The 8,762-nt window shown below is 34.7% G+C and overlaps 1 long non-coding RNA gene across 1 annotated transcript; it reads left to right on the top strand.

The window, feature by feature from the left end:
• Positions 1–5,757: 5,757 nt before the first annotated feature.
• LOC123308065 lies at positions 5,758–6,107 on the top strand. The gene is made up of 2 exons (XR_006537042.1): positions 5,758–5,815; positions 5,917–6,107. It is a non-coding gene; the product is annotated as an uncharacterized LOC123308065 (long non-coding RNA).
• Positions 6,108–8,762: the final 2,655 nt, after the last annotated feature.

Consider the following 8,762-nt stretch of genomic DNA (forward strand, 5'->3'; position numbering starts at 1 on the left):
AAACTGAAAAAGAATGGTATCCTTAAGGTATAGTCACATCCAATGTTGCTCCAGCATTAATCATGCATTAATAAGAAATAATACCATTAAAAGAGGTCATTAATGGGTGATTTCGTGTATGTTACACAGAGCTGTTACTATGAGGTCGGTGGGCAAACTTACCGTTCCTTTTTCGTTTCGTATAGTCCATCAGAACTATTTTTGGATTGGCCGAAAATAATAATTGCGGAATTAAAAATCAGCAGTGCATTTTTAATGAACGGAATACACGTGACGCAGTGACGGCGGAGCATCAAGCGCCATCCCCCAGGATGCTAGGGGTTCGGCTGAATAATTCATGACGTTATTATACATATTTCACGCGGGAACAGCGTCAGCTTGACGTTTTAATGCGGTCTAATGGACTGCCGAAGGCGCGAAACCGAATTGTTTACTGACAAAGCGTGCTGGATGGGATTTTGGTAACGTTTTCTTATCTTATAAGGCGATAACTGTACAAATGACAGCGGTTTTGTGTAAATGCCCCAATGGAGAAATTGAAATGATAGCAATATATAGGTATCTACCTGTTTGGCAATCCGAATACCACCGCGCGCGACAAGTCTTCTTTTGATACGGTTGATCTTGTTTACAGTGTGGGCCATTGAAAACGAAAAACCGGCTCTGTAGGTCGACGGAACCGAATCATACGAAAACGCTAGGACATGTCGATTTTTGTTTCCAGGGAGGCAATTTCTAAGATCAAATTCAAAACCGTATCTCTTAAACCCTTATAGTTACAACCCCAACCCCTATATTTTGAACGTTGAAGATAGGGTGAATGATACCTCATTTGAAAGGTCTTTCTATTCTTCTTTCAGCATATCTAATTTTTTTTTTCATTCAATCCATTTGTTTTCGAGATATTCACATTTCAACTTAAGGGTTGTTTTATGGATGCTACCCCAAATACGGAAATGTGCCAGAAAAATAGCAATCACCACGCGAGAGGTAATACATATTAGGAATATTGATTGATTTTCAAATATTCCTGAATTTCAGCGTAATTTTGGTATATATCACTTTGAAAATTTTTGCAATATATAAAGAATCGAATAGCCGATGTCATTCCGCCTCTATTTTCATCAAAATATGTTGAAAAAACGTCGAAAAATGATTGTAAAAACAAGTTTTCTGGACACTAAAGTTAAACATTCTTTCTCTCATAAAAAACCAACTATATTGGAGAAAAAAAAGAAAGGGTGACCTCAAGACGTTCTATAACTTCAATTAAAAATATACAAGGCTTTACGTACAAAATGGAAAGGGTAGATTAAGAACTAGTGAATGCTGTTTTTGAATGAAGATTCTTGAGGTGTTACTTCTCCTTAAAACAACGTTGGTTTTTCCTTCAAGCATGCTGTGTGAATCAATCGGATTTTCAGTCATTCATTTTGCAATTTTGATGATACCTGTTGTACGGTTTTCATACAGGATATTTTTGAAAAATGAAGAAATTATTTTAATTCTTTTTTCCAATGGATAAACTGTTTTTACCTTAATTGCTAATAAAAGAAAAAAAAGTATGGTAGTGAACGATTATCCTCGAAACTATATAATAAATCAGTGAAAATTTGATTGATTCACAAAGCCACAAAGCATGACCAATATTGTACAAAATTCGAATTTGAATATCTCAAACAAGAACTAACTGAAAAAAAAATTGGATTCGCTGAACTGAGAATAGGAAGTCCTTCCACGAGATACCTATCATTTAATCCCTATTTAAAATATAGGGTTTGAAGCGATACTGTTTTTAATTTGATCTTATAAGTTACCCTGTAATAAAAAATTGTGTCCGAGCTTACTTGTATAAACAAAGTGTATTTAGATCAAGTATTACTCATCGAATTAAGAAAATTAACGATACACATATACAGGGTGAGTCTTTGACTCGTACAAATATTTTAACAGTAGATTCTTGAGATCGAAAGAAACACTTTTTTTACCATTTTTCGGTTTAAAAGACACAGGCTATTAAAAAACCATAAAAATGTTATTTTCAGTTCTCACAATCGGTTTTGTGGAATGGAATAAATTTCGGAATATAGTTTTTCATTTATTACCCAACTCTTGAAATTAAGTTGGATGCTATCTAACGAATATATTTGAACGTTTTGTAAAATAAAAGTATTCTTCATATTTTCTCGTATGCATTGTTTTCGAGTAATTTGATGTTCAAAAATAAAAAATATCTGTTAAAATCGAAAAATGGGGTATTTTGACCGAATGCAATTCTTTTTAGGAGATCCACTGATGGGTAGTGTCAGCTAGTTATTCTGGAGGTAATTTTATTTCTCCAGGTGTGGCACAGCTCATTATGATAACTTAAAATGGCTATATCTTTTTACCAGGGCCGAATCGGGAAAAATGGTATAGGGAAAAAGTGTTTCTTTTGACCTCAAGAATCTACTGTTAAAATATTTGTAAGAGTCAAAGACTCACTCTATATGTAACTGCCCGTTTTATGCAGTTGCAAAATTACTGCGATGAACTCGCTTGTTGGTTATAAATACAATAAATCAAATGACATTTCGTGGATAACACAGACTTAAGGTAGGTTAACCATATCAAGCATGGGCGCCCGCAGGGGGGGGCCAGGGGGGGCCACGGCCCCCCCTGAGATTCTGATAGACACCGTTAGAGAAATTTTTCTTTCAGTAAAACTAATCGTAGATGATATTTTGCCCCCCCTGAGAAAAATTTCGGCGGGTTTCTGCGGGCGCCCATGATATCAAGTCAGTTTTATTATTCATATTCAAAGCCAATAAGTTGCATTCTCATATGGAATAATCATTGAGCATTAATCAAACGAGTTTAATACTCAATGGTATTATTGAAGTGTAACATTTAGAGCTTTCTTCATTCGGGCTTTTCCCCCTGAAACAAAGACCATACTCCCTCGATCATTAAAATTATGATTTCGCCCAGCCCTTCTGGAGCTAAATTGCATCAAAGGGTTCCGCAGAATCCTCAGGTACCTCACTCCAAAGGGTCATTCCATGGAGCATCCGTACCTTGTATCGAACATCCTACAAATTGGGATTCTTTATTTAATTTGGGAAATTCCTCCCTTTTATTATATCCTTCAGGTCGGGATACTAAGTTGGAGTTATCCGAGCGATGGCCCGGACGATTCTTTGATCCCGCTCCCCCAGCAGGAATAAAATAAAGTATTCCGGGATCATGGCGCGGCTACGCAGCATGAAAATTGCCTTTTTTGCGTTCGGGCAATCAGGCAAGGGCTTAAATATGACACTATTGTAATCTTTTGTATTTTATACGTCGGATATATTGGACGGGTAATTTTCAGACGCGGCAGTGGGAGATGGAGACGTTTCATTGAACCGGAAATCACGCGTTGAGTTTATCTTATCAATTAGAGTCATTCGGGGCAACTGTACGCACTTTTGCCCGTTTCAAATGATGAAGCTAGGAAAATTAAAACATATTCATAAGATAGAGAATTTTCTTATCTATAAGAAAACATCAAAAAGCAAACAAACAAAAACGTTTTCTTTCCGCAAAAAAAAATTTAATAGTGAAAGTCAGAGTTTGTTCACATGCCCCGTATTGCGGGTAAGTGTGCGCACCCTCACGGAGTAAGTGAACGCAGTGCTTAGTGAACCACACAATCAAAACAAATTACAGAATAATGTCCTCAAAATGTTACAATATTAGAGAAATGCTGTTTATTGTCAATACAGAAGCGCCTTTTTACAAGCACTGCCTTATTGTTCGTGCCACCATTCCTGGTGAACACAACACTTGATACATTCCCCTGTTGGTGGCTCTTCATATTTTTCTGAAGAAATAGGACAATATTGATCGAGTCTTAACCAAGAAAATCAGCAATGTCATAATTTATTCCTCACTGAACAAATGCCCATATAATGAATCTATGCGCATACTTACCCGCGCACACTTTCCCCAGTAAGCCAAAATTTGAATTGACGTTCTTATAGAGTTGATCAGCTAAGAGAACCTAAAATTTTTATTATATATTTAGATTAATATGCGCATGATCGAATAAAATATTATTCAACACTGTCGGACTCGGAACTTGGACCTGGCAGAATTTGCAGAGATGCTAAAAATTAACAAGAAAACTAGTGAATTTGATTGATTGCAAATAAAAGGTTAACGAAACGTCACACGGCGCACTCCTATGAAAAACTAATTTGGCGATTCTGCGCCCTTGCTTCACCCAAATGAACCCCTCTTTTATACATTGCATAGTCGAGATATACGCACTGCGCACACTTACCCCCTGCGCTGAGTTACCCCGAATGACTCTACAATAGCTTAAACCTACGCTAATGCAATATTCCTTAGTGACACGCTAGTAAGAATCATTGGAATGATTTCAGAAGGAAAATAGCCAAAAATGAACAAACCCCACTATGAAAACAAAAAGGAATAATAAATTAATAAGAAACATCAAAAAATTAATAAGCATTTAACGCAAACCCTCACTACGAAGAAAACTAAAAACGATCTACAATTACTGAAGATTGGCATAACCCTATTACGATCCTTATATTGGAGAATCATCCCCCACAGACACACCAGAGGTTATTCATTAGAATATTATCAAAGATAAAGAAATTTTGTCTATATTCAACATGGTTTACACTTTTTGGATAAGATGCGAGGAGATTCGCATCAGGAGTTGTATTTTTCGTCCTGGAAAACCATTGAACTCTATGGGAACTGGAATGGCTTCGTAGGTAGCAAAATTCGTCGGAAATTGTGACCGAGAGAGAGGGAAGAAGTAGAGCAACCTTTCTCTCTCTAACGTGTTTTTGTTTACACTATTATAACCTAAATTTAAATGTCATTTTCGTAGATAAATTTTAAATTACATTGTTTAATGTCTTTTTGTCAGTATTTTAGTAAAAATCATGGTGAAAAATTGTTTAGAAGCCATATACTTCCGATTTACATTCCTAAGAAACTCGAAAAATGTCTATATATCCAGTCAAGTTAGCTGTTGAACAGAATTTCTTGTGCTTTTTCAAAGCTTAAATATAGTTTTTTGGTGAGTGTTTTTTAAGTCTATGTGTTTCCCAGAGTGACCAAAGTGGTTTTTGCAGTACCAAAAAACATTTTGAATAAGAAGAATTTCATAACAACAATGGTCCAGTATTGTGTTGGAAACGGATGCCATAATGCAGGGGACATAAATATAATATAATATTTTTTCTGTGAAGTGTTGGTATCACATAAACCAATCCATCCTGAACAGTTTTACAGAAGTGAGAATCCACAAAAAGAGAGAAGCAGTAAATAATTAGGAATTATGCCTTATGTTTTTCATTTTTTTAGGTTCCCTCTCCGAAAACCTTTTACTTTACAATTTTGGACCAAAGCTACAGGAAGGAAAAATTGGTATCCGTAGAAATACATTTGCAGAAAAAAATTTGCAGTCCCCCACAGGAAACATTTCTTGGCAGTTTGTCAAGGAATTAGAAAAAGTTCAAATGGAGGAAGGTCTAAGGTTGGCTAATTCCCCCTCATCTCAGCATATCAATTATAAAAATAGAATTATGAATGTCAGATTAGCTACTCAAACAATGAGTAATGGGGTAGCAGATGCTATGGAATTTCTTAATAACAAATGTAAGAACTTACAATTCGAAGATAGTGCCGCTACCGTTGAATTCATTAGAAAAATTGATTAATATGATGATTAATATTGAGTGTTTGACATTCTTAATTCTAGAAATCTGTTCCGGAGAGGGTTTAAAGCTCCAATTAGATCTTTTTCCCTGAGGTATGTTGAGGAAATTTTTAGTGAAACTATAGAATATTTAGAATCATTGGAAATTGATGATACCAACATTCTTTTTCACTATCGAAAGACAATCGCTTTAGGATTTATTTCGACCATGAAGAGTGCACTAGGGCTAGTGTAGAATGTTCCATCAATCAAAGTTAATGAATGATGAACTTCATGGGGATCCTCTACTATTCGTCAGAAAATGACTAAATTAATTTTATTTAATAATTGTTAAGCAAATGTAACATTTTTGTCCCAATTATGTTAAATAAAAATATTTCAGCAATTTTGTTCTTTACTTTTTGATATGATTCCTTTTATATATTGAACTATTTGGAATATTTAAAATCTCTCGCACTGACACCAGAGACGACTGTCTCTGCTCCAGAGACAACTCTGTCTTTGCTGACACTGCTTTTCATATGATTCCAAAGCTTTATCCGAGGCTTTTCAGAAGATCATTTCCTATATTCTTGCCTCAAGATTATAATTAATATTTATATTCAAATTACTCTAAAGCTTCTATTTTATTAATTCATCAAGGCTGCAAGGGTGATTATTAAAAATTTCGTTCCCGAAATTCAGGAAATTATGATTAACATCATAAATCACTAAAAAAAGTGCAAAATTTTTAGAAATTTCGATTAGAATGACAAACTAATGATTAATTATTTTTAGTACGAACCGACTCGTTGAAAGATTTGAACAATTTGGGAAATAGAGAAAGAAGTGAATTTTTCCAATCAGTATCAAACCTTCAAATATTTTCAGTTCGAATAGTTCATTCTTTCATTCCAGCACATTGAAATGTTTACGTTGCTAATGGCAACGGCGTGCGAGAGAGAAAGGTTGCTCTACTTCTTCCCTTTCACTCTTCCTCATTTTGCCTGTATCGCGATGCCATTCCAGTTCCCATAGAGTTCAATGTGGAAAACTATCCCCGGAGTGTGAGAGGAATGGGGGTACGTGTGCTCCAGGAACGGAGCACGGAGCCCCAGCCATCACCTGGCAACAGAAATTCCATTTCAGCCACCATTCGGCAGAATCAACTTGAACATTCAATAAGCCACGGTGAAGTGTGCCAGGAATGCCGAATGACGCGAAATTAAAATTTCAATTGCAATATTGTATTTATGAGTGCCGCAGGTATTTCGATGCTGAAAAACAATAGCGAACGACGCCCGACGTCTGTACGAATCGTTCATTATATTTTTGCGAGGATGAAAGTATGAAAGTTTCCTTTGTCGTTCGCAAATATTTATCACTTATTTTCAGGGCCATCTGAAAGTAATTCGGGGCTGATTTCAAATTATGCTTTACGCTTTAGAGTGACTTTGATATCAATCAGTCATTTTGGCAACGAAGAAAAGAAATAAAGAAATATGACATCTTGCATTGAGCTCATTTTGAAATTTAAGTAAGTTATATGTATGGTTGTCAAGCAGGCGATGTTTTAGAGGTAAATTGTAAAGTTAACCTTTAAAAGGTGAGTCTTCACTTGTAGAAATATTTTAACAGTAGATTCGTGAGGTCAAAAAAAACATTTTTTTTACTATATCATTTTTTCTGATTCAGCACTGATAAAAAAAAGATTCCATTTTAAATTTTCATAATGATTTGTGGCACCCCTGGATGAACAAAATTACCTACAGAATAACTAGCTAAGTCTGTGACACTACATAACTGAGAATCTTTTAAAAAGAGTTGCATTCGGTCAAAAGTATCCAATTTTTCAAATCTCACAGATATTTTTCATTTTTGAACATCAAATTACTCAAAAACGAGAAAACAGAGAAAATATGGAGAATACTTTAATTTTACAAATATATTCATTAGATAGCTTCCAAGTTAGTTTCAAGAGTTGGGTTTTTTGAATTTTTGGTATATTATGGTGCGTAATGGTCATAATGAGAAATCTGGAAGACGTCGGTGATATCTTGTGTTCGAAAAAGATTCATAAAATAAATGAAAAAATACATTCCAAAATTCATTTCATTCCATAAAATCGTTTGTGAGATAGAACTAAAAATAACTTTTTTATGGTTTTTCAACAGCCTGTATCTTTTAAACCGAACCGATTTGGAATATATAGTAAACAAAAAAAGTGTTTCTTTTGACCTCAAGAATCTACTGTTAAAATATTTGTACGAGTCAAAGACTCACACTGTAGATCTCGAACACGAGAAATTAATTATGAAGATTGTGGCCAAAGTTCGGACGTCCGGATCTATTATAAGTCGTAATTGAAAATTAAATGATTCTATATCTCTGCTACGACTCCCTACAACAAAGCTCACATAAAAACTTTGTTCAATTTGAAGTGAACCTCAAAGTATTATGAGTTCCATCAGTATTGCTCTATCAGTAGATATAAGAATCATTAGAAGTATCAGAAATTATGTTTTATTCAGTGTTTAAAATCAGTGGTTAACATAATTTCTGAATCAATAATACTTACTGTAAATATCTAAACATCTAACGACCAGTTTTAAAGTCAATTTCAGATTCCCTTCAAATTTGAAGCATCTTTTAGTAGGAATCACGTCTAGTTTTATAATCAAATTACAAGTCCCTTTAAGCTTAAAGCTTCCCTCAGAGTAATTTTTACTAGGGTTGAAGGAAGCTTTAAAACTGAAGGGACTTTGAATTTGATTAATTAGATTATGAAACAAGGACGTTACTAAAAATTTAAAAAAAGAAGCTTCAAAATAAAGGGACTTTGAAATTGGTTTTGAAACTGGAATTAAATTAAATAAAAGTTCCGATTTTAAAAAAGTTGGAAATCTGTGAAACCATTGGTGGGTTATCGATAGGAAATCTCAGAGAGGGTTGAATTTGTCGACTGAGTATCCTATGTCCAATTGACCGAAAGATCTTGCCTTTGTACCAATTCAGATCGAATTAAACCGTATTTTTCCTTCCCGGGACCTTTCCACTATGA

Source organism: Coccinella septempunctata, chromosome 2, assembly GCF_907165205.1.
Source record: "Coccinella septempunctata chromosome 2, icCocSept1.1, whole genome shotgun sequence".
Taxonomy (NCBI): Eukaryota; Metazoa; Arthropoda; class Insecta; order Coleoptera; family Coccinellidae; genus Coccinella; species Coccinella septempunctata.